Source organism: Panthera pardus, unplaced genomic scaffold (assembly GCF_024362965.1).
Source record: "Panthera pardus isolate Hobbes unplaced genomic scaffold, ASM2436296v1 HiC_scaffold_27, whole genome shotgun sequence".
Classification (NCBI taxonomy): domain Eukaryota; kingdom Metazoa; phylum Chordata; class Mammalia; order Carnivora; family Felidae; genus Panthera; species Panthera pardus.
The window spans coordinates 45969277-45996053 of record NW_026526843.1 but is presented as its reverse complement, the minus strand read 5'-3'; the positions used below and the strand labels follow the sequence as shown (position 1 = coordinate 45996053).

The window sequence follows — 26777 nt, the reverse complement described above, 5'->3', positions numbered from 1 at the left end:
TTGCTACAAAAGGCCATATTTCCAAAGTTCTTGATCAACATTCATCTTTAAAAAATTCTTTTCTAACCTCTTTTTTTTTCCTTCCCCTCCCCCATGGTCTTCTGTTAAGTTTCTCAGGATCCACATAAGAGTGAAAACATAAGGTACCTGTCTTTCTCTGTATGACTTATTTCACTTAGCATAACACTCTACAGTTTCATCCAGGTTACTACAAAAGGCCATATTTCATTCTTTCTCATTGCCAAGTAGTATTCCATCATGTATATAAACCACAATTTCTTTATCCATTCAACAGTTGAGGGACACTTAGGCTCTTTCCACAATATGGCTATTGTTGAAAGTGCTGCTATAGATCAACGAAACCAAGAGTTGGTTTTTTGAAAAAATAAACAAAATTGACAAACCTCTAGCCAGGCTTCTCAAAAAGAAAATGGAGATGACCCAAATAGATAAAATCATGAATGAAAATAGAATTATTACAACCAATCCCTCAGAGATACAATTATCAGGGAATACTATGAAAAATTATATGCCAACAAATTGGACAACCTGGAAGAAATGGACAAATTCCTAAACACCCACACTCTTCCAAAACTCAATCAGGAGGAAATAGAAAGCTTGAACAGACCCATAACCAGCGAAGAAATTGAATTGGTTATCAAAAATCTCCCAACAAATAAGAGTCCAGGACCAGATGGCTTCCGAGGGGAGTTCTACCAGACGTTTAAAGCAGAGATAATACCTATCCTTCTCAAGCTATTCCAAGAAATAGAAAGGGAAGGAAAACTTCCAGACTCATTCTATGAAGCCAGTATTACTTTGATTCCTAAACCAGACAGAGACCCAGTAAAAAAAGAGAACTACAGGCCAATATCCCTGATGAATATAGATGCAAAAATTCTCAATAAGATACTAGCAAATCGAATTCAACGGCATATAAAAAGAATTATTCACCATGATCAAGTGGGATTCATTCCTGGGATGCAGGGCTGGTTCAACATTCACAAATCAATCAATGTGATACATCACATTAATAAAAAAAAAGAGAAGAACCATATGATCCTGTCAATCGATGCAGAAAAGGCCTTTGACAAAATCCAGCACCATTTCTTAATAAAAACCCTTGAGAAAGTCGGGATAGAAGGAACATACTTAAACATCATTAAAGCCATTTATGAAAAGCCCACAGCTAACATCATCCTCAATGAGGAAAAACTGAGAGCTTTTTCCCTGAGATCAGGAACACGACAGGGATGCCCACTGTCACCGCTGTTGTTTAACATAGTGCTGTAAGTTCTAGCATCAGCAATCAGACAACAAAAGGAAATCAAAGGCATCCAAATTGGCAAAGATGAAGTCAAGCTTTCACTTTTTGCAGATGACATGATATTATACGTGGAAAATCTGATAGACTCCACCAAAAGTCTGCTAGAACTGATACATGAATTCAGCAAAGTTGCAGGATACAAAATCAATGTACAGAAATCAGTTGCATTCTTATACACTAACAATGAAGCAACAGAAAGACAAATAAAGAAACTGATCCCATTCACAATTGCACCAAGAAGCATAAAATACCTAGGAATAAACCTAACCAAAGATGTAAAAGATCTGTATGCTGAAAACTGTAGAAAGCTTATAAAGGAAATTGAAGAAGATATAAAGAAATGGAAAGACATTCCCTGCTCATGGATTGGAAGAATAAATATTGTCAAAATGTCAATACTACCCAAAGCTATCTACACATTCAACGCAATCCCAATCAAAATTGCACGAGCATTCTTCTCGAAACTAGAACAAGCAATCCTAAAATTCATATGGAACCACAAAAGGCCCCGAATAGCCAAAGCAATTTTGAAGAAGAAGACCAAAGCAGGAGGCATCACAATCCCAGACTTTAGCCTCTACTACAAAGCTGTCATCATCAAGACAGCATGGTATTGGCACAAAAACAGACACATAGACCAATGGAATAGAATAGAAACCCCAGAACTAGACCCACAAACGTATGGCCAACTCATCTTTGACAAAGCAGGAAAGAACATCCAATGGAAAAAAGACAGTCTCTTTAACAAATTGTGCTGGGAGAACTGGACAGCAACATGCAGAAGGTTGAAACTAGACCACTTTTTCACACCATTCACAAAAATAAACTCAAAATGGATAAAGGACCTGAATGTGAGGCAGGAAACCATCAAAACCCTAGAGGAGAAAGCAGGAAAAAACCTCTCTGACCTCAGCCGTAGCAATCTCTTACTCGACACATCCCCAAAGGCAAGGGAATTAAAAGCAAAAGTGAATTACTGGGACCTTATGTAGATAAAAAGGTTCTGCACAGTAAAGGAAACAACCAACAAAACTAAAAGGCAACCAACGGAATGGGAAAAGATATTTGCAAATGACATATCGGACAAAGGGCTAGTATCCAAAATCTATAAAGAGCTCACCAAACTCCACACCCAAAAAACAAATAACCCATTGAAGAAATGGGCAGAAAACATGAATAGACACTTCTCTAAAGAAGACATCCGGATGGCCAACAGGCACATGAAAAGATGTTCAACGTTGCTCCTTATCTGGGAAATACAAATCAAAACCACACTCAGATATCACCTCACGCCAGTCAGAGTGGCCAAAATGAACAAATCAGGAGACTATAGATGCTGGAGAGGATGTGGAGAAACGGGAACCCTCTTGCACTGTTGGTGGGAATGCAAATTGGTGCAGCCGCTCTGGAAAGCAGTGTGGAGGTTCCTCAGAAAATTAAAAATAGACCTACCCTATGACCCAGCAATAGCACTGCTAGGAATTTACCCAAGGGATACAGGAGTACTGATGCATAGGGGCACTTGTACCCCAATGTTTATAGCAGCACTCTCAACAATAGCCAAATTATGGAAAGAGCCTAAATGTCCATCAACTGATGAATGGATAAAGAAATTGTGGTTTATATACACAATGGAATACTACGTGGCAATGAGAAAGAATGAAATATGGCCCTTTGTAGCAACGTGGATGGAACTGGAGAGTGTGATGCTAAGTGAAATAAGCCATACAGAGAAAGACAGATACCATATGGTTTCACTCTTATGTGGATCCTGAGAAACTTAACAGAAACCCATGGGGGAGGGGAAGAAAAAAAAAAAAAGAGGTTAGAGTGGGAGAGAGCCAAAGCATAAGAGACTGTTAAAAACTGAGAACAAACTGAGGGTTGATGGGGGGTGGGAGGGAGGGGAGGGTGGGTGATGGTATTGAGGAGGGCATCTTTTGGGATGAGCACTGGGTGTTGTATGGAAACCAATTTGACAATAAATTTCATATACTAAAAAAAAAAAAAGTGCTGCTATAAACATTGGGGTACAAGTGCCCTTAGGCATCAGCACTCCTGTATACCTTGGGTAAATTCCTAGCAGTGCTATTGCTAGGTCATAGGGTAGATCTATTTTTAATTGTTTGAGGAACTTCCACACTGTTTTCCAGAGTGGCTGCACCAGTTTGCATTCCCACCAACAGTGCAAGAGGGTTCCCGTTTCTCCACATCCTTGCCAGCATCTATAGTCTCCTGATTTGTTCATTTTAGCCACTCTGACTGGCGTCGGGTGGTATCTGAGTGTGGTTTTGATTTGTATTTCCCTGATGAGGAGTGACGTTGAACATCTTTTCATGTGCCTGTTGGCAATCTGGATGTCTTCTTTAGAGAAATGTCTATTCATGTTTTCTGCCCATTTCTTCACTGGATTATTTGGTTTTCAGGTGTGGAGTTTGGTGAGCTCCTTATAGATTTTGGATGCTAGCCCTTTGCCTGAAATGTCATTTGCAAATATCTTTTCCCATTCCATTGGTTGCCTTTAGTTTTGTTGGTTGTTTCCTTTACTGTGCAGAAGCTTTTTATCTTCATGAGGTCCCAATAGTTCATTTTTGCTTTTAATTCCCTTGCCTTTAGAGATGTGCCAAGTAAGAAATTGCTGCAGCTGAGGTCAGAGAGGTTTTTTCCTGCTTTCTCCTCTAGGGTATTGATGGTTTCCTGTCTCACATCCAGGTCCTTTATCCGTTTTGAGTTTATTTTTGTGAGTGGTGGAAGAAAGTGGTCTACTTTTATTCTTCTGCATGTTGCTGTCCAGTTCTCCCAGTACCATTTGTTAAAGAGACTGTCTTTTTTCCATTGGATATTCTTTCTGGCTTTGTCAAAGATTAGTTGGTCATACTTTTGTGGGTCCAATTCTGGAGTCTGTATTCTATTCCATTGGTCTATATGTCTGTTTTTATGCCATTACCATGCTGTCTTGATGATGACAGCTTTGTAGTAGAGGCTAAAGTCTGGGATTGTGATGCCTCCTGCTTTGGTCTTCTTCTTCAAAATTACTTTGGCTATTTGGTCTTTTGTGGTTCCATACAAATTTTAGGATTGCTTGTTCTAGCTTCAAGAAGAATGCTGGTGCAATTTTGGTTGGGATTGCATTGAATGTGTAGATAGCTTTGGGTAGTATTGACATTTTGACAATATTTATTCTTCCAATCCATGAGCACAGAATATTTTTCCATTTCTTCATATCTTCTTCAATTTCCTTCATAAGCTTTCTATAGTTTTCAGCATACAGATCTTTTACATCTTTGGTTAGGTTTTTTCCTAGGTATTTTATGCTTCTTGGTGCAATTGTGAATGGGATCAGTTTCTTTATTTGTCTTTCTGTTGCTTCATTATTAGTGTATAAGAATGCAACTGATTTCTGTACATTGATTTTGTATCCTGCAACTTTGCTGAATTCATGTATCAGTTCTAGCAGACTTTTGGTGGAGTCTATCGGGTTTTCCATGTATAATATCATGTCATCTGCAGAAAGTGAAAGCTTGACTTCATCTTTGCCAGTTTTGATGCCTTTGATTTCCTTTTGTTGCCTGATTGCTGATGCTAGTACTTCTAACACTATGTTAAAAAACAGTGGTGACAGTGGGCATCCCTGTCGTGTTCCTGATCTCATGGGGAAAGCTCTCATTTTTTCCCCATTGAGGATGATATTAGCTGTGGGCTTTTCCTAAATGGCTTTGATGATGTTTAAGTATGTTCCTTCTATCCTGACTTTCTCAAAGGTTTTTTTTAAGAAAGGATACTGAATTTTGTCCAATGCTTTTTCTGCATCGATGGACTGGATCATATAGTTCTTATGTTTTCTTTTATTAATGTGATGTATCACATTGATTGCTTTGTGAGTGTTGAACCAGCCCTGCAGTCCAGGAATGAATCCCACTTGATCATGGTGAATAATTCTTTTTATATGCTGTTGAATTCGATTTGCTAGTATCTTATTGAGAATTTTTGCATCTATATTCATCAGGGATATTGGCCTGTAGTTCTCTTTTTTTGCAGGGTCTCTGTCTGGTTTGGGAATCAAAGGAATGCTGGCTTCATAGAATGAGTCTGGAAGTTTTCCTTCCCTTTCTATATTTTGGAACAGATCAATGAAACCAAGAGTTGGTTTCTTGAAAAAATAAACAAAATTGATAAACCTCTAGCCAGGCTTCTCAAAAAGAAAAGGGAGATGACCCAAATAGATAAAATCATGAATGAAAATGGAATTTTGACAACCAACCCCTCAGAAATACAAGCGATTATCAGGGAATACTGTGAAAAATTATGTGTCAACAAACTGGACAACCTGGAAGAAATGGACAAATTCCTAAGCACCCACATACTTACAAAACTCAAAAAGAAAGAAATAGAAAACTTGAACAGACCCATAACCAGCGAAGAAATTGAATCAGTTATCAAAAATCTCCCAACAAATAAGAGTCCAGGACCAGATGGCTTCCCTGGGGAATTCTATCAGACATTTCAAGCAGAGATAATACCTATCCTTCACAAGGTGTTCCAAAAAGAGATTCACTTTTCTAAGAGAATCCAACCTTGCTTGGATCACATGTCCACTGCTATGGTGGAAAGTGGAGGTAATGTATTCATAATTCCTCAAGAACCAATGAAATGGTGGAGGGCCAATTTCCATCATTCATTGATATGTGTAAATATCAAAGAATGATATATGCTTTTCTCTGTTTTAAGGGGGGGTGGGGCCATAGGGGCAGAGGGAGAGGGAGAGGGAGAATCTCCCACATGGGGCTCAATCCCGTGAGCGTGAGATCATGACCTGAGCTGAAATCAAGAGTCAGATGCTTAGCTGACTGAGCCACTCAGGCGCCTTGATACATGCTTTTTCTAGAAGCAGCGCTGATAGAATGTTAGGCAGAGAGATGTCTACTCAGGGAAGGAGAAAGATGGGAGGGAAGGGTGGCTGTATGGAAAGGAGCTATGGGAAGAGGTACTCAATTTTAAGCATGTTGAATTTGAGATGCCCGTGAAACACCCAAAAAGTTATCAGTAGGCATATTTAAAAGGTGGAAAGAGAATAGTCACTAACTCATTCTGTTGTGGAAATTAAACAAGTGAATGCATGTAAAATATTTAGAATGGATGCTGACCCATAGGAAAATCAATAAATGTTGCTTCCTATTATTATTACATAGTAATCCTTCCAGAAAATATTTGTTGAATACTTACTATGAGCTAGATACTGGGCTAGATGCCTAGGGTTGTTGTGAGAATGAAATAAGAGAATGCATTAATAGTTAGCACTGTGCCCCCAAGTGGAAATAACCAGAAGCCAAGAGGTAGAGAAAAGATTATTGAGCAGAGGTCTCACCCTACTGTTTAGTAAGGGTAAAGAAAGGGAGAGGATATTTTTTTTGAAAAGCCAAACAGGAGTTTAAATGTGTGATTTCACTTATAAGAACGTTGAGCACATTACTTACCTTCTACCAACCTCAATTTTCTCACTGGATAAATGGGGTAACATGAAATACAGCCAAGGTTTGTGGTAAAAAATGAATACTATAATGGACATATTGTATGGCACAGAAGATACTCAATCCATTTTTGTTAAAGTAATAAATACTTTTGTAATTCTCCCATTGTACTAATCACGTAAGAAAATTAAGAATTGAGGAAATAGAGTACAAAGATCCTTAGGAGAAGATATTTCTGAGGCTTGGCTATGGATAACGCTGTAAATTCTGGCAAGAAACCCCTTAATAATCCTACAGAGCAAAGCTTTCATCAAAGAAAAATCCACCATCAAAGAGATCATGTGGGGGCTTTCTTTAACTCCTAATTTCCTTATGTCCTACTAGGTCTTATCTCTGAAAAATAGTATTTCCAATATAAATGTTAAGATCAGTTCTCATTCATTCAACAAATATTTATGGTCCTGTACTTGTGTATTAGTCAACTCAGGCTACCATAACAAAATACCACAGACTTGGTGGCTTAAACAACAGACATTTATTTTCTCACAGTTCTGAAGGCTGGAAAATCCAAAATCAAGGTTCTGGCTGATTCAGCTTCTGGTGAGAGTTCTCTTCCTGGTTCACAGCCACATTCTTGGTCTGTCCTCAAAAGCCCTCCCTCAGTGGATACACATGAAGGCAGGGGTTGGAGAGTGAGAAAGAGAGTGCTCTGGTCTTTCTTACTCTTCTTATGAGGACAATTCTAATTCCTTGGATCAGGGACCTACCCTTATGACCTCATCTAACCTTAACTATCTCCACAAAGGCCCTATCTCTAAATACAGTCACACTGGGGGATAGGGCTCCCACATATGAATTTTAGGAAGACACAAACATTCAGTCTATAACACTATGTATAGACATTGTGATGGGCTAGAGTTAGAAAGATAAAAAAGAAAACTTCCATGCCATGGTTTGTCTCCACAGCACACAGATAGTATTGCAAAGTGGTTTTGGAATCACACAGGCTTAGGGGCTCCTGGGTGACTCAGTCAGTTAAGCATCCAACTTTGGCTCAGGTCATGATCCCACGGTTCATGAGTTCAAGTACTACATGGGGCTCTGTGCTGATAGCTCAGCCTGGATCGTGGTTTGGATTCTCTGTCTCCCTTTTTCTGTATCCCTTCCCTGCTTGCTCGCTGTCTTTCTCTCTCAAAAATAATAAACATTTTAAAAAAATGATGGAATCCAGGCTTGAGTCCAGCTGTGTGCTATTGTACAAGTTACTTAATGAATCTGTGTTTCATTTCCCTTATTTTATAAACCAAAGAAAATAAGAGTGCCTAATTCATTCATTCACTTAATAGATATTTGTTGAACAACTACTATATGCCAGCTATTCTGCCAGACCCATAGGGTTATTATGAAGGGGAAAGAACATAAAAATACATAATGTTCTTAGTATAGTGTTAGTATTCCATTAGTATGAGTTATTGTTACCAGGCAGAGCCTCACTGAAAATTGGATTTCATGGCTAACAGTTCCAACTCAACATTGTCAAAAACCAAAGTCATTAATTCCCTCCTGATATGCCTCTTACCTCTTATCTTCCCCCATCCCAGACAAGCAAACAAACAAAATCTGTTTTTCCTCCTGAGTTCCCTCTCTCCATTAATTTGACGCCTAAGGAGTCATTCAAATTAGACACATCCATAATCTTTGATATTTCTCTCCCTCCCCTCCCCCCACATCTTTTTTTTTTGAAATTTATTGTCAAATTGGTTTCCATACAATACCCAGTGCTCATCCCAAAAGGTGCCCTCCTCAATACCCATCACCCACCCTCCCCTCCCTCCCACCCCCCATCAACCCTCAGTTTGTTCTCAGTTTTTAAGAGTCTCTTATGCTTTGGCTCTCTTCCACTCTAACCTCTTTTTTTTTTTTTCCTTCCCCTCTCCCATGGGTTTCTGTTAAGTTTCTCAGGATCCACATAAGAGTGAAACCATATGGTATCTGTCTTTCTCTGTATGACTTATTTCACTTAGCATCACACTCTCCAGTTCCATCCACGTTGCTACCCTCCCCCCACATCTAATTGGTCACTTCATAGTGGCACACTGGCTGGCTCGAAAGAGCTGATTGAGATCTTCTCAATTCCACATCCAGTGACATCCAGTTGATAGCTTGAAATCAGCTACGGGGAAGTATTTACACTGTGGAAATCAGCAAACACTATAAATTAAGGGTTTTTCCTTTTCTGCTGAGCCAGTTGTTTACCAGCATACCACTGCTTCTTTTTTTAAACTTTTTTTTAATGCTTATATTTATTTTTGAGACAGAGAGAGACAGAGCATGAGCAGTAGAGGGGCAGAGAGAGAGAGGGAGACACAGAACCCGAAGCAGGCTCCAGGCTCTGAGCTGTCAGCACAGAGCCTGAGGTGGGCTCAAACCCACAAACTGTGAGATCATGACCGGAGCTGAAGTCAGACGCTCAACCGACTGAGCCACCCGGGGGGCCCTGTGCATACCAGTACTTCTTAGTGTTGTTCAAATCTGCCACTTTTCAGTTCCCACTATTACTATCCTAGATATGGCTCTTATTTCTTATCTAGCCCTATGGTAGAGCCTCCTAAATGGCCTCCTTGCCTTTGCCTGTTAAGCCTGCATTCTGCCACCAGAACTCATTTTATAAATGTGGATTCGATTGTGTTTCATCTGCTTAGAACACCCCATTGCCTAGAGGAGTAAGTCCACCTCCCCCTTAACATGGCATTTAATGCTCTTTACAATCTGCCCCCACCCTACCTTGATCCAGTCTCTTGGACATCACTCTCCTTGCTCTAATACCCTCCATTGTCACCCCAACTCAGCTATTTTTTTCTTGAACATGCCACACACTTACATGCCTCTGTACCCTTACTCATGCTGCTCCCTTAGCCTGGAATGCCCTTCTCTGTCTGGTGATCAGTTTAAATATCAGCCCCTCTTAGAAGTCCCACAGTGACTCCTTGAGGTCAGAATTAATTTCTCAGTCTTAAAGGGAATGCCAACTGCTGCAGCCACTCTGGAAAACAGTATGACTGAAAAAGCTAAAAATAGAACTACCCTATGACACAGCAATTGTACTACGAGGTATTTATCCAAAGGATACAAAAATTCTGATTTGAAGGAGCACATGTACCCCAATGTTTATAGCCGCACTATCAACAGTAGTCAAAGTATGGGAAGAGCCCAAATGTCCACTGACTGACAAATGGAAAAAGAAGATGTGGTATATATATCCAATGAAATATTACTAGGTGATCAAAAAGAATGAAATCTTGCCATTTGCAACAACGTGGATGGAACTAGAGTGTATTATGCTAAGGGAAATTAGAGAAAAACAAATATCATATGAGTTTACTCATATGTGGAATTTAAGATACAAAACAGATGAACATAAGAGAAGCAAAAATAATATAAAAACAGGAAGGGAGACAAACCATAAGAGACTCTAAAATACAGAGAACAAACTGAGGGTTGCTGGAGGGGTTTTGGGTGGGGGGATGGGCTAAATGGGTGATGGGCATTAAGGAGAATACTGGTTGGGATGAGCACTGGGTGTTATATCTAAGTGATGAATCACTAAATTCTATTCCTGAAAAATATATACATATATTTTGATTTTAAAAAAATAATTAATTTCTCAGTCTGTGCTATCAGGCTGAGCTTCTCTCTAAGAGGAGAAACAGTGATAAACAGAAACAGTAGTACTACCAGTAGCAGCAACCTTTAATAAGCAGAAACCTTTTGGATAGTTTGGCCTTGGTGGCTTTGAACAGAAGAAAAGACTAGATAGAGAGCATGGGTGCTAAACCTGGCTCATCTATGTGCGAGTCAGGAAACAGAACCAGAGATTCACGTAGCTGGAAGAAAGGGTCTCTTTGCTTTCAGCAGAACTACACCTAAACCACCCTAGACTAGCAAAGGAGAACTTTTTGAGAATGTCTTGTAGAAGAGAAAAAATAATCATAGAAAAGTACTTGCCTCGCCTGGTACCTCCCCTCACTGTTAGCCTTCTTACCCTAAGTGGGAGGTACGAGGAACTTGGGCACAGGAATCTGGAGAGTGTATCAGTGCGTGGGTTGGTAGCTGGTTAGTGCTTAGGGTTCATTATGCTCAGTCTGCCATTGCCCTGATTCCCTCACAATTAGATTGTTCACAAATGGTTGTTCACTAGCCCACTGTTTCTGAGGTTCAGCCCATCAGGAGTGGAAAACAAAAACAGGGCCTTCAACTGGCAAAAGGACTTAAGGGAAAACAGCAGATTTAGCACAGGAATGCCTGATGATATTAATCCACTGTGTGTATGTCCTTGGACCCTCCAGCCCTTACTGGGAGGACTCGAGATACTTCACTGGGTTGGTTGTTGTTTAAAAACTATAGAATGCCCATCCAGTGAGAGAACATAAATGTAGAATTTTGTACAGTTCTGGCTACAATCCTATAAACAAACAGAAGTGCCTATGCACGGTTTAATGTCACTCTGTGAATTGAGTTCAAGAAGCCCTAACTCTAAGTGCTGCATATGAAATAAAAGCAGTTAGTGCAGCTGTTATCATTGTACTCCCCAATCTGGAATTAAGCTATAGGTAGAAAATACAGAATATTTTTCCCACTTCAGTTTAATCACAGGTTGGAAGCAGGAAGCTCATTTATTGCTACGTTTGTGCCTCTCGTGAAACTTAACACTACTGTGCACAGAGTAGATGATTGATAAACATGAAAGCCAGGAATGGGGTTAAAGATTCCTACCTGACAGCCATTAGCCTGGTCAAAACAGTTATCACCTCCACTCTCCACCCTCCCTAGTTCTTTTCAAACCATGCCCCAGCAAAAGACCCTCTACCCTCTCAAGGTAGTCCTAAATAAGTCCTCTCTTCATTTGGCTCATTGATTAGATATTTCTTGGCCACAATTTTGCCTTTTCCTGGGGTCAGAGTACCCCAACTTGCAGGACTAATCCCAGGTAAAATGCTACTGGGAGAAGTTGGAATGATTTGTCAGGTTCTGGGATTTGCACCTAACAATCACTGCCCTACGTCTGCATTGTGCTCCTTGTCATGTGATGGAAAACAGGACTGGTCAAGGCCTGGCTACATTAGAGGAATCATTTACCTTAGAATACAATGTATTGGCATGCAATAATTTCCTCTTTTTAAAATTCTTTTAACATTTATTTTTTGAGAGAGAGACAGAGCACAGGCAGGGGAGGGGCAGAGAGAGAGGGAGGCACAGAGTCTGAGGCAGGCTCCAGGCTCTGAGCTGTCAGTACAGAGCCCAACGTGGGGCTCGAACTCACGAACTGTGAGATCATGGCCTGAGCCAAAGTCAGACACTCAGCCGACTGAGCCCCCCAGGCACCCCAATAATATCCTCTTCAGTGTTGATAATCTTCTGAAATTTCAGTGGTGCAACAAGCAGTTCTCTGACATCTAAGTATCATTTCTACTTACCTCCTCCAACCATGGTACCTTTACAACCACTCTTCTCGGAACATGATTCTTCCCCAGAGCAGTTCCAGCAATGGGCCCATGAAACTGGCTGAAGAGCTGTAAAATTTTACTCCTATCCATTGATCCTTGACAGGTTTGTTATGATTCTACACAAATAGCAACAATAGCTAACATTTATTGAATATTTTCAGTGCACCAGCCAATGTGCTAGGCACTTCACATGTAGCTCTCATTTCATCCTTGTATCTACCCTAAGTCATGAGTAATTTTATTATTTTTGTTTTACCAAGAGGGACTCTAAAGTCAATAAGCAGTCATTAGAGCCAGGATTTGACCCCAGGCAGCTGACCTTCAGAACCTGTGCTAGTAACCCCTATGCTATTACTACTCTGAAGTTTTAAAATTTGTGAGTGCTCAATAAATATTTGAATAAAGAAATAAGTGATTAGAGGTCTCTATTTTCTGAAGGGCTTCCCCAAGGCCTCCCTCAGGCAGAATCACGTGTTTTTACAACTCCCTGGCCCATTGCTGTGATCAGGGTTTAGACAGATGGCTAAGAGCAATTAGGTTGTGCTTGACATTTTTCAAGCACAATTGAGTCCCACTTCAGAAAAGTAGAGAGCAGTTCAAAAATGAAATTACCTTCTCTGGTCTGTTGAATATAAGTTAGCTCTGCTTGGGCAGCCTGCTAACTCTTAGCTACTCTCAGGAGGAAAGCTTAGGACTTGGGGAATAGGTACCCCAAACTCACAACCTTAATAAGCTGAAGTTTTCTTATGGGTAGAGGTGATGGTAAGACAGGGAGAACAACTGGAACATCAGTCTGAAAACATGATTTAAAAAAAATCGTGGGTCATTTCATCTTTCTGTGCCTCAGCACCTCCATTATGAAATAGGAGCAATCTCTCTGGCTTGCTTTCTATTTCCAAAGCAAAATCCTGAATCAAAGTGCTTGTAAGACTGCAAAAGCTCTCTGAAGGCGTGGCTGCTTGTAAGCATTATCTCCAGAAGTTGGGGTATACTGCAAAGAGGTGTAATGGGAACAATTCAGGTAAAATAGTAGATTGAAAAGAGGCCAATGAGGAACTGCTGGAGTAGGATTTGCTTATTGTTGGTAAGATGGTGGCAATGGGAGATTATTATTCATAATGCACTTCAGAATTACACAGCACTTTATAGCCATTCTTCAGTGCAGTCCTACAAATTGACGTAAGACTAAAAGTAATGAGGCCAAGTCTGAAAGAGTCAGCCAGTGGGTAGTTAAGTATGAATAGTGATTGAAATGAGAAAGTGACAAACATACCTCTCGGGCTCAGTGCAGTATATCTCTAAGAGCCTTGTTCCCTGCTCTAATAGCTGTTTCCAAGAAGACTGATTTCATGCTGTGGCTGCATAGGAATGGAGAGCTGGGCCACTTTGGTGACATTTGGGGATGCTTAGCACTATACTTTGGGAGGACTGCGTCTGGATTGTCCCAACACCCCCCTCTTCTTCCATTGCCTTAGAGCACTTCTCTCATTCTACTTTTTTTCACAGTTGTTTGAGAAGATGTCTGCCTCCCTCTATTCGAGAAGGAGTATGGCTTAGTCATCTTTGTGTCTTGGTTTGATGTTGGAAATATTTTACACAACAGGCCCTCCCTTATGTGCCCTCCAACTCCAGGATCTAAATCAATTCAACCTGATCTCAGTCCTGGATGGCCTAATAATTGGCAGATCAAGCATATGCTTAGTAAATCAGCTAAATAGAGGCATTAAAGATTTTTTTAGGGGTTCCTGGGTGGCTCAGTTGGGTAAGCGTCTGACTCTTGATTTTGGCTCACATTGTGATCTCATGGTTGTGAGACTGACCCCTGTGTTGGGACACTGGGCATGGAGCCTGCTTAAGATTCTCCCTCTCTCATAAATAAATAAATAAATAAATAAATAAATAAATAAATAAATAAATATTTTAAAGAAAGAATTGGATATTTGACATTTCAAAAAAGGATTGACACGGGGCGCCTGGGTGGCTCAGTCGGTTAAGCGGCCGACTTCGGCTCAGGTCATGATCTCGCGGTCCGTGAGTTTGAGCCCTGCGTCGGGCTCTGTGCTGACAGCTCAGAGCCTGGAGCCCATTTCAGATTCTGTGTCTCCCTCTCTCTCTGCCCCTCCCCTGTTCATGCTCTGTCTCTGTCTCAAAAATAAATGTTAAATTAAAAAAAAAAAGATTGACACAATGAGATACCACTTCACGCCTCTAGGATGGTTATAATAAAAAAGACAGCAAGTATTGGTGTGGTAGGAATATAAAATGGTACAGCCACTTTGATAAGCAGTTTGGCAGTTTCTCAAAAAGTTATACATAGAGTTTACCACATAACCCACCAATTCCATTCCTAGGTGTATACTTAGAAGAATCAAGAACATATGTCCATGTAAAAACTTGTGCACAAATGTTCATAGCAGCAGTAGTCATAATTACCAAAAAGAGGAAACAACCCACATGTCTACCAACTGATGAATGGATAAGTAAATTGTGGCATATCCATGCAGTGGAATATCATTCAGCCACAGAATGGAATGAAGTACTGATCCACGCTACAACATGGAAGAACCTTGATAACATGCTAAGTAAAAGAAACCAGACACAAAAGACCACATACTGTATAATTCCACTCATATAAAATATACAGAATAGGAAAATCTATAGAGACAGAAAGTAGATTAGTGGTTGTCTAGGGCTGGGAGTGGAAGTGGGGGTGGGAGTGACTGATAAGGGTTTTGCGGGGGTAAGTGATAAAAATGTTCTAAAGTTGATTGTGGTGATGGTTGCACAACTCCGAATATATTAAAAGTCACTAAGTTGTACACTTTTAAAGAGTGAATTATATGGCAATAAAAAAGAATTATAGTAGTAATTATGGGAAAGATCAGATTTTTGTTGAGCCATCTTATGCTTATTTTACAGGTTAGTATTATTTATATCTTGAATTATATATGGGTGTGTGGGGTTTATAACATTATCTCTTTGGTGCTTCTAAGTATCTTGATCTGGCCCTGCTGGACTCTAGCTGCCCATCATACGTCACACTGAATCTTTCCCTCTGCCTTCCCCTTCATAGTCATTTGCCTTGTGTCTCATACCTGTCTGGTGATTAGAATGAAAGTGATAAACTAATGAGTATAATGTATAATGACTGAAGATAGCACTTATATTTTGACAGTGCCTTAACCTGAGAGAAGTGATTAATAGGAAACTGTAGGTCTCATGGCAGGGCCGGTGGAGGAAGTCATTTTGATTAGTAATGGCATTTTAATCCTCCTTAAACCATACCAAGTTGGTACCTACTGACTCTATCCACTCCTATAAGATTGAATTTAAAGTTGAACCTAACTAAGGAGGGGCTAGTGTGGTAACTCTGAGTTTGATTGGTTATTGGCCGAACAACACTGTGTGAGGCATCCTTTTATCACTGACAGATTCTCACCTTGAAATTATAATTTTGCATCTGCTAGGCAAGTATCTTGCCTTTCTTTAGTGTAACTGTATGGATATCACTACCAGATGTAAAACACTGATGGTGCTTGTCTTTTAGGCCCAGGCTCGCTTTAGATTCCAAAACAAGTTCAGGATTTAAAAGTATCCCTGAAAGGGGCCTCTACCTGTTGGTGACCAAAGTACTTGCCAGATATTATGCCACTATGTGCTTTTGAATGCACCAAGAAGTGGTGATTTCTAGGATGTGCCCTACTTTTAATATTGAGGCCCTGTCTGGGAGGAGAGAAGTTGGAAGAGCATTAACGTTGGAGTCAGACGGATTTGGGGTAGAATCCCAGCTTTCATTTCTTATTAGCTTAATAAATTTGAACAAGCTACTTAATATCTCTGAGCTATATAGTTTCCTTATTTGCAGAGTTGGGAACAATAATCCTTACTTCACCAAATTGTTGTGAAAGTTACAGGAGGTAACAGATGGCAAGTGCCTTACACTGTGTTTGGCACAGGGTATGAGCTAGGAAAATATTAATACCCTTCTCCTCTCAATACAAGCTACAAGCAAGAAATGCCCACCTTGCCCCAGCAACCTAAACACAATCAAAGTAGAAATCATTAGCTGTTCTCTTTAGCCTAGAGAGCCAGTAGTTCTCATTGCATTGTATATCCTATCCTGGAATCCCGTATGTAAAGATTGTTAGTATGTGTGCATGTGTCTAGTATTCTGGGTTGGCTAGGAGGATGGGAAGATTGATAACATAAAGATGGTTAATAAGAGTCTGACTGCCTTGTTGGTATGTCTACTTAAAGTGCTATAATATCTGACCTATTATGGGGCACCTAGGTAGATCAGTCGGTTAAGCATCCAACTCTCCATTTCGGCTCGGGTCATGATCTCAACAGTTCGTGAGTTTGAGCCCTGTATTGGGCTCTGCACAGTACGGAGCCTGCTTGGGATTCTCTCTCTCTCTCTCTCTCTCTCTCTGCTCCTCCCCTGTACACTCTCTAAATAAACAAACAAACAAGCAAACTTGAAAAATACCTGATCTATCATGGAAACAGGAACTAATTACATTCCTGGCACTGCTTCCTTTGCTATAATCTACTCTGGGTCTTTATGTCTTCTGCAGGTAGGTAAGCCACTAGGACCTCGAAGCAATAGAAATAATAATCTTTTACATTTGAATAGCACTTTATAAATACAGTATATTCAATATATGTTCACATTCATTATCCTGTTTGATTCACAATCTAATCAACTGAACAAGGCAGGTATTATCCTCTCCATAAGAAGAAAAAAAAAACCATGTCTCAAAAGGTTAACAGCAATGTAGTAGCAAACTTGGGATTAGAACCTTTGTCTTCTAACTCCTAATTTGGTGTTTTTTCCACTTTAACTGTAACTGAAATGGTTTTGGCCTAAATGGAATACATTTGAAAACAAACAGAACATAATATTTGGTTATATAACATCCCAGCTGCTGGCTCTGGTTTAGCAGAAGCTTTAAGAACAGTAAAAGAGGGTGGAAGGTAACCAAGTGTGTAAGATGAGTTCTGCATTTGAGATGTTTGACAAAAGCTGCAGAGGATGTTCAGAACATTGACTGGGACAACACTGAGACTTCAATTCTTGGTCTATCATAGCTTTGCATTATTGCTTATCAACTCCAATGACAAAATTCAGCCTTTTCAGCAGTGTGGCCCTATATTCCTAACATGTTTCTCCAACTTATCTCCTAATTTCCTGCTTCCTTGTCTATGTCATACACACTCCCCTCCTCCTACTGTCTGACTCATTCTCACATCCCAACTTCTCCTGAGGCATTTCACCTTTGTCTATCCCTGTACTTAACCCTTTTGGTTCTGTTGCATGAAACCCCAATTCATTGGAAGCAACCTCTGCTAGACAAATAAAGTGGCAAAAACCACTCTGTAAATAACTGACAGAGGGTTATTCTTGTCCTCTCATTTTCTTAGTGCTGCTTTTTACTTCCTAGCCTGACCTAAAACCTGGGAATTCCTTGCTCTGATACTTTTACTTTCCTCTAAACTTTCTCCAACTTGTCTGTAAAAACAGTCTTGACGTGGTTGTGTGTGTGTGTGTGTGGTGGGTTGTGGCAGGGGGGTGGGTGTGAGGGGGGCTTTCTCTAGTAGGGAAACATTCTTCCCACTTCTCAGCTCACAGAAGTCAGCAAAATTCCTGTTCCTCACATGTTTTTAGACAGCAGAGAAAGTGTTAGAGGCAAGAAAAAGGTTGAAGATGGAAGCAAGAGAAAGAAAATTTATGGAAAAAGTTCTAGAGGAGATAGGAAGAGAATTTTGTGAGATGATGAGCAAAGGTATTGACCTTAAGAAGGGGGAGAAAAAGGGGTTTTCTTTCTCTGGGGATAATAGATGGGAAAGAAAACTGGAAGAAATTCTGAGGTAGAAAATAATTTTGCAGGGATAGCTCCCACCTTCTCAGTAAAGCAAGAATGGAGATTATTTGCTGAAGTAGGTGGGCTTGGTTTGGGCATTTGAGAAGAGTAGAAACAATTTGAAGTAGTTTTGGTAAACATGGTCAGGGACCCAATGGCAATGGGAATGACCCTATACTACCTCTCCCACCCCCGAGGGACAAAAAAGCTATTCACTGTTTATTTCTCCTTTAGCAACTTAGCAAGTAGTAAGGCTGGGAAGAAATGATAAAAGGAAAGGATAATATGAGGAGGAATCACTGGGGGAGGGTGCTGTTCACCCTCACTACCAACTCCTCTGCTTCAGACCCCCAGCTGATAAGTACCTACAACTGCCTCCTACCCGGCATCCAAGCTTCTGGCCTTTCTCCCCTCCAAGTCATCCTACATTGCACTTATCATTCTGTTGCATTCGTGTTTAATTGTCTAACCCATTGGGCTATGAGCAACTTCAAGGCAGTTTCTGAGTCTCTGAGTCTTCTCTGTGCCCCTGGGATCTACCACAGGCCTAGCATGTAGTAGGAGCTCAGTAATTGTTCTTTAGATGAAAGGCGTTAGAATAATATTTCTAAAACATAAATCTGACCATGCTGCCTGCCTTTAAAAAACTCTTAAATGATCCTTAGCACACCTTCTTGTGTGCTTCCATAGCCACCTCCTGCCACCTCCCATTTCCTACCCGTATCCCTATCTTAACTAGTACTTACAGTCCCTCAGCAAGCTGAATTCTCTAAGCTTTGTGCCTTTGCACATGCTTTCTCTCTACCTACCTAGAAATGCTTTACTTATCCGTGTCCACCTAGCAAAGTCCTGTTCGATGATACAGGATGGGTCTCAAGCATCCTTCTACTGGTTATCAGGATAGAGCTGCAGTCAAAGCTTGTAGCCCAAACTACTTAGATTTTTCTTTGCCCTCCTCAGAGAAATAGTTAAAGCTAGCTTATGTGCTTGCTCTGGTTTGTCCAGATGTTCCCTGGGTGAGAAAGAGTCTCATTGGGGCTTAAATGTCAGAGTGGGCTTATCTATCTAGTTAGTAAGGAAAGATGTTACCTCTCCTGCAATACAACTAGAGACTCTGTCTATCCCAATACCCTCCAGGAAAGAAAACAAACAACTCTTCTCCAAATACCTCAGAAGACCAACAACAGTAAAGAATGTGCCTTCAATGGCCTGTGAGATGGCACATGGTGAAAAGCCCACAGGAGCTAAGCCAGTAGAACAAATACAGTAAAGTAGAGAAGGACAGCAGGCTATGTGGGGACCATGGCAAACTGGAGAACTCTACCTCATCTCAAGATCATTTGTCTTTTCCTTTTGATACTCCATTCATGGCCTTAACCTTTTTTTTTTTTTTTTTTTGGTGGGATCTGCTCACTTGGGACTCTTCAGAGAGAGAAGTCTGACCTCTAAGGTCCCTGTGTCTCTAACCTCTAAAGGAAAGAAGGCAATTTGAGTAGAGGAAATAGCTTGAGAAAAAGTACAAAGGATGGAAAATTATCTGAGGAAATTCTTCTGCCCTAGTCACATTTGTCTCAGTGACCTACATAGGCCTGACATCTCTTCAGGCCACTGCTAGATGAATGGAGGCAGAATAGCAGTGGTTCACCATGTGGACATTGCCCACAGAAGTCTAGGATAAGCCTTAGCTCCATAGCACATTAGCTGTGTGACCTTGGACAAGTCATTTAACCTCCCTGTTACACTGCTTTATCTGTAAAATGGGGGCAATAAGAGAGGCTATTTTTTTTTTAATTTTTTGATGGCTATTTATGTTTGAGAGAGAGAGACAGAGAGACATAGTGCAAGCAGGGGGAGGGGCAGAGACAGAAGGAGACACAGAATCCGAAGCAGGCTCCAGGTTCTGAGCTGTCAGCACAGAGCCCAACATGGGGCTTGAACTCATGGACTGCGAGATCTTGATCTGAGCCGAAGTCAGATGCTCAACCAACTGAGCCACCCAGGTGCTCCGAGAGAAGCTATTTTAAGTGTGTTGTGAGGATAAAATGAAATAACGTGTGCAAAGCACTTCAAATATATGCTCAATAATGTTAACCATTATAATTGTTATTAGTATAATCTAATAATTAAACTTAGGTATTGCTAGCTGATAATGACCTAATGTTTTGTGGGGTTTTTTTGTCTGGTAGGTAACATTCTCATTTTCACAGGAGCCCTTGCTGCCTTAAACAGAGAAATAAGGAGGGGTGGTCTTTTCCATCATGATGGGGTCAGTGGGGAAGAGATTTGGGGACACCTTTTGTTACATCCCTCAAAACAAACTCTGTGGGTTTATTTTCATGGAGGCTGGTACTGTACTTTTGTATCTGCAGCCTGAATGCTTTCTCTAGAGGTAGAAAAAGGATTATTCCAAGTATTCCTTGTGATCTGGATAAGTCCAACTATAGTCAAAGTGGGTGCCCCATCCAGCTCACTCTCCTTCCTCCTTCCAGACCTAAGACTCTGGTTTTGTTTGGCCTACTGGTGAGCTGGTGCCAGGGTGCATAGTGAGGTTGCCATGTGTTTGGTGTATGTCTCTTGCCATCGTTCTGCATCCGTGCTAGCCCAAACAGTTTCTCAGAGTGGTCCCTCTGGTCTTTCTTCTAGCCAACTCTCCCCTCCAAGTCCTTCCAAGTCAGTTGTAAAGGACTCCTGGGGCAGCATGGTATTGAGAAACCCTGCAAGCTGCCAGTGCTAAGACTGGGGCTGAGACTCAGGGTCTGGCCTGGGCTAGGCTGGGTTGCTAAGAAATGAAATGCTCTGTTGAGGGTATGTCGATGGAGATGCTGGATGTTCTCCCAAAAGCACCTTCAGAAATCAAAGGCCTTTTCTGGACCTGCACAGAGGCTTGGCTGCTGCTGCTTTGGCCAAGCAGGAGGAGTCACTCAACATAGCTCTAAAAGCCTAGCTTGGGGGAGGGGGCAGTTTGTTCCCATTTTGTTTGTTTGTTTTATTTATTTATTTTTTAATGTTTATTTATTTTTGAGAGAGAGAGTGCGTGCTAGTGGGGGAGGGACAGAGAGAGAGGGAGTCAGAGGATCCGAAGCGGGCTCTGTGCTGACAGCAGACAGCCCAATGCGAGGCTGAGATCATGACGTGAGCCAAAGTCAGATGCTTAACCAACTGAGCCACTCAGGTGCCCCTGTTCACTTGTTTTAAAGAGATTACGCCTTGTCGCTAAACTTTTACTGAAACCAGCAGCCTAAGTTTTTAAAAATTTCATCTCAAAAGAAAAAACACATACACATTATTTCTTAACTGAGGGTTTTCAATAATAATAATGATAATAATTATTATGCTCAGTCCCTATAGACAGTTTGTAAGCACTAGACCCAGGTCCTTTGGGCCAGGAAATATGTTCTGTTCTAAATTCCAGTGCCATCAGAGCTTATAAAATTTTTAGATGCAAATTCTTTTTAAAAAAAATTTTTAAGCATAAGAGACTCTTAAAAAACTGAGAACAAACTGAGGGTTGATGGGGGGTGGGTGATGGGTATTGAAGAGGGCATCTTTTGGGATGAACACTGGGTGTTGTATGGAAACCAATTTGACAATAATTTTCATATATTAAAAAAAATTTTTAATGTTCATTCATTTTTGAGAGACCAGAAAGATAGCGTAAGCTGGGGAGGGGCGCAGAGAGAGGGAGACACAGAATCTGAAGCAAGCTCCAGGCTCTGAGCTGTCAGCACAAAGCCTGACACGGGGCTTGAACTCGTCAACTGCAAGATCATGACCTGAGCTGAAGTTAGATGCTTAACCAACTGAGCCACCCAGGTGCCCCAGATGCAAATTCTTGAAGTTACGCAACAACCCCCCTTCCCCAAACCACTGTTTCTCTCATACACACCCTGTTCTCAGAAGTGGAAGGAGGAAAGAAGAATGCTTCTCTTATCCTTTGCCCTCTCCTGGAGCTGCTAGAGCTTTAAGTATGAGTATATTTGTGTAGGAGGATGGACATGGTGACTTTCTGGCTGCTATTCAATCCATCCATCCATCCATCCATCCATCCATTCAATTTACTCAATCAACAAATATTTATTAAGTAAACTACTGTGTGCTGGGCACTCTGTAAAGGGATACAATCCCCTCTATCCATTTAGTGGCTTTTCTGAGTTCTCTCAGGGTGTTTGGAACTTATACTGTCTTCTTAACAGAGGTAATAAAGGAGTAAGGGCTGGTATGGACAGAAGGAGGGAGAGCAACTGGGGTATTTGCTGAGGAGAGGCATGGAGGAAATATATTTTCTCAAATCATTCAAGGTCCCTTTTGTTTCCCTTATTGTGGAGGTTTTCTTCTACATGTAGATCTATCAGGGGTAAACATAGAACTTATGGGTGACTGGAAGACTGAGCCTTGAGTACCAGTGACGATTCTAGAGCAGAGTGTTTCAACCTCCAACACAGAAGTTGAATCCTGGACTGGCTACTGGGGGACCCTGCCAGCTGCTGGCTCTGAAGTTGGCTTTGGATCTGGGCTAGATCTGTGGAAGTTGGGGCCCAGGCTTCTAACTCAGCAGCTTGTATTGATCTCCAGGCCTCTTTTGTCTCCTCCTCCCCAGTGGAAGCCTCTCCCCCTCTCCCCCTCTGCCTCAGCCTCTTCCGCTTTCCTCCTCTGCTTCTAATGAATTGAAATCTCCGAGAGCCGCTAAGGCTCTGGTAGTTTTACAGAACTGTCCTTGCTCTTTCTGCATTCTGTCCAGTCAAGGGTATCTTTGCTGGAGGTCGGAATGATGCTGTTAGTCCTGATGTGATTGCATAGCAACACAGAGCGGCTCTGAGAGGGGAGGAGGAGGAGAAAGAGAAGAGGGCAGGAAGGTGGGAGAGACAGAGGGAGAGTGTGCATACAGCAGCTGTCGGCATTCCTGTCTCAGGGACTTCTTTGCTGATTCACAGAGGCAGCCCAGCGCCAGCCTCCCAGCTCCCAGTTGCAGCCTGCTCCTCAGACCCGAAGGAATCAGAAGGTAGGCCACAGAGAAATGATTCCCAAGCCTCGCCCTTTTCAGGCTGGCTGAGAGGAAATGATTGAGGGAAGGGAAGCTCCAGAGGACTCTGTGTGCATGTGTGTAAGCGTGTGTGTGAGTGTGTGTGTGTTTGTGTGTATGTGTGTGTGTGCGTGCCTGCCTGCTTCCTGCATGTGCCTTTGGGGGAAAACTTGCTTTTAAAAATGCCCACAATGAAGTAGCTACTGCTTGGATTCAGAGGGGGAGAGAAAAGGTGCCCTGGCACAGAAACACAAGCCAATGTGTGCAACTAATGAATAAGAGGAAGGTCTACGGTTTGCTTCTTAGAGAGGGAGAAGGGTATTATTTATTTGTTTGTTTGTTTGTTTGTTCATTTATGTTTGTTCTCAATGACATGCCTTTTGTCCAAGGGTGGATTTCCTGGTGGGAGGGAAGGGAAGGGGTGTGGAGAGCATTGATTGAAAAGGGAGGAGAGAGGAAATGTGGGACCTCAGAGCGGGTTCCCTGAGTAAATGAATGTCTGGTCAGCAGACAGGACACAGGAGTGCTTCCCTGGAGTAAACTGGGCTCTGATTTAGGAGCCTGGTGCTGAAGGCACATCCTGATATCTGCCCTTACTTCCTGATTAAATTTATCTTCCCTGTTGGATTTTGTCCTTTGCTTCTTCCCTTGGTTGCCTTTCTAACTCCTGCAATCAGGAGGGTACCTCTCCACTTCTGAGAGCATAGCTTGGTGTGCTTTGAAATGGGGCTTACATCTCTTGGAGTCAAACACCTTGTTCCTTCTGGTCTCCTCACCTTTCCTGGCACGAGGCCCAGTGTCCAAGCCTGGTAAGTGGGCTTGAGACTGTGTGGGTAGTTAAGGTTTGTCCTGCCTTTGGTAGGCAGGTGGAGCTAGGCCTCATGGGTGTTGGGTCCAAGCAGGTAGCTGGGCTGGGCTTGGGTGGAGTGGAATAGAGAAGGAGGGGCGGCAGTGGTAGCTGCCTGTTTCCACTGAGAGCATGGTGCATGCTGAATGGAAAAGAACATACTTTCCTCTTATGTTTTCTTTGTGATTGTTCAAAAGAACTAAAGCCTTAAAAAAAAACACCTCTATTTCTAGTTCACCTTAGTTCCTGACTTTTCCAAAGGCATCCTTGTTTCTAGATTAAAGGCCCTCAGGTAAAACACCTTTTAAAAGACCCTGTGGGAACCACAAATCTCAGAAGATTTGCTCTCTGGGATTTGGGTGGGGGGATGGTTCCAGAGAACTTTGGAGCCTCAAGGAAACCCTCCAGGAAATGGAAATACTGCAGGTGAAAGTGATAAGTATCCTGTCCCTGAGAGAAGACCAAGCCCCTCTTTTGCTGGGTGAGTTAGCCTCTGCCCTGCAGTCCTGCTTCCTGCAAACTCTTGCTGGGGGAAGAAGACATATGGAAAAGGTCCCTCTTCCTATGAGAGTTGTTCCCCCAGGCATTCTGCTCTTGCCAAGTATCTCTCAGCTCCGGCCCAGAGCATCCTTCAGTTCCAAAATCACCCAAAGGAGGAGAACATGGCCGGAAGCAGAAAACTTAACAAAGGCCCAAGACCCAGATGTAGAGTGTGTCAGGGATGCAGCACTTCTCAATATAGATACCCAGAAGTTTCTGATGTTAAATCTGCCAGAGTGCCAGATAGGATTAAGCTCTAACTAATGAAGCCCAAGAAGATATCCTTCTAAACTTGCCAGGGACACTCACCCAAAAGAAACCCACTGTATGGAAAGCTATACCATCAAACCACATTCCTCCCTTATAAAGGATTCTGAACACACACTGGCAACAGAGATAGCAAGTGAGACAAATCCTTCTAGGACAGCATTTACCAAACTGATGTCTCATAGAACACTGTTCTGAGAGAATGTTAATAGATTGTGTTTTAAAGTAAGGAGCGGTGGTGGTAGTAGTGGGGGGGGGGGTGCATTCTGTGGTCCAATAATTTGTTGAAAATGCTTCATAACAGAGTTCTCTGCTTAGAGAGTCACAATGTATGGACACATATTCAAAGTTCTGAGATATAGTGCCATAAATAAATCTCTTTAATTTTGTTTAACCTGGTATATCCCAAACTGATTTGACCAGGGAACAGTTTTCTACATGGAAAACACTTTAGCATCCTACAGACACAGTTTTGGGAACTGCTCTCAAAACAAACAAACAAACAAACAAAAAGCTGGAAGAAATTGTCACATGGAAAAATGTGTAAGATAATCTAGTCTAACACAGCATTTTTAAATGTGAAAAAAATTGAGAGGTTAATCAAATTGTTCCCCTTTCCATAGCTGATAAGTATCTGAGAGAGTGGGACCCTTATCTCCTGATTATCAGTCCACTGCTCCTTTTCTAGCAGGTTCCCTCCTGTGACACTAGTCCCAGGAAAATCAAACAGCTTTAAGGAATAATCCTGTCATTTGGAGTACAGCATTTGTATCTTATACATTTTTTTAGTATTTTGTTATATCTGAAAAGTGAATGTTTTTCAGCATGAGATTTGTTGCGTTGTTTCAAACAATGTATTGTGAAAATCTTTATACACTCAAAAAGATATAAAGAATAATATAATGAAAATCAGAATACCCATCACCCAGCTTAAGAAAAAGCATCACCATTAGAGTTGAAACCATTTGTCTATCCTTCTATGATTAAAGCTCCCTCCAGAGTAACCACTCTCCTAGATTTGGTGTTTATGATTCTTATGCATTTATTTATACTTTTGCTACATATGTATGTGTCTTTAAACAGCACACACCATTTCTTTTCATGTTTTAAAATTTTGTATCAATGGTACATATTCTTGTCCAATTTTTAAAAATTCAGTGTTATAGTTACAAATCATCCATGTTGTGACATGTGACTCTAGGTCACTTATTTTTTTCACTATTGTATAACATGTCATTTAATAAATATGCCTTGATTTATTTATCCATTCTGCTGTTTATGGACATTTAGGCTATTTCCAAGTTTTGGCTCACAGGGCTATTATGATCATTCATTTGTAGATATTCTTATGTGACTATTGCTATTGTGTATATATCTAGAAGAGAATCATTCCATCACAGGGTGTGAGAATCTTCACCTTTGGGAGATATCGTCAAATTGCTCTGCAAAATGGTTTACTAACTTATACTCCCACCAGCAGTGTGTCAAGGTTTCAGATGTATTGTGTTAATTGGCCTTAGAATAAAATGCTCCCCTTGGGGATGCATCTCTGATTCTTTTCACTGGAAAATAAACTCCATTTCTCGAAATTGCTTGACAGCTAACTTCTCAGGAACACATGTCCTTGTTTCTGTGTGTAAATGAGGGGGTTGGTCTAGATAATCTCTAAGATTCCTTCCAGTTTGACAATCTGAGGCTCCATGATTTATTCATTAAGTGAGAGCATCTGAAGCAAAACCTCAGTTTTTGGCTACATTGCAATAATTATTTTAGGAACAGATAACAAGGTTCAGTACCAATGAAATGTGTGTCTTCTCTCTTAGTGCCATGCTGTCAGGTAGAAAGTCAGTGCTGTGAGAGAGGGGGGCCCATCATTTCATGTTAGTTTGGATTGGACAGAGGAATCTATAGCCCATGGGAAGGGAGTCTTCTTCCCCCTG

General features: G+C 41.3%; 1 protein-coding gene across 3 annotated transcripts in view; it reads left to right on the top strand.

The window, feature by feature from the left end:
• DRP2 (dystrophin related protein 2) overlaps positions 1-26777 on the top strand; it is a 104091-nt gene that overhangs the window by 39494 nt on the left and 37820 nt on the right. Inside the window, exon 1 of one of the 3 annotated variants that reach the window (XM_053891405.1) lies at positions 22790-23162. The exons of 1 other annotated variant lie outside the window; for it this stretch is intronic. The gene's annotated coding sequence lies outside the window, so the exon portion shown is untranslated. Of the gene's footprint in view, positions 1-22789; positions 23163-26777 lie in introns of those variants that run through there. One more of the 3 variants, XM_053891407.1, reaches the window with a different exon arrangement.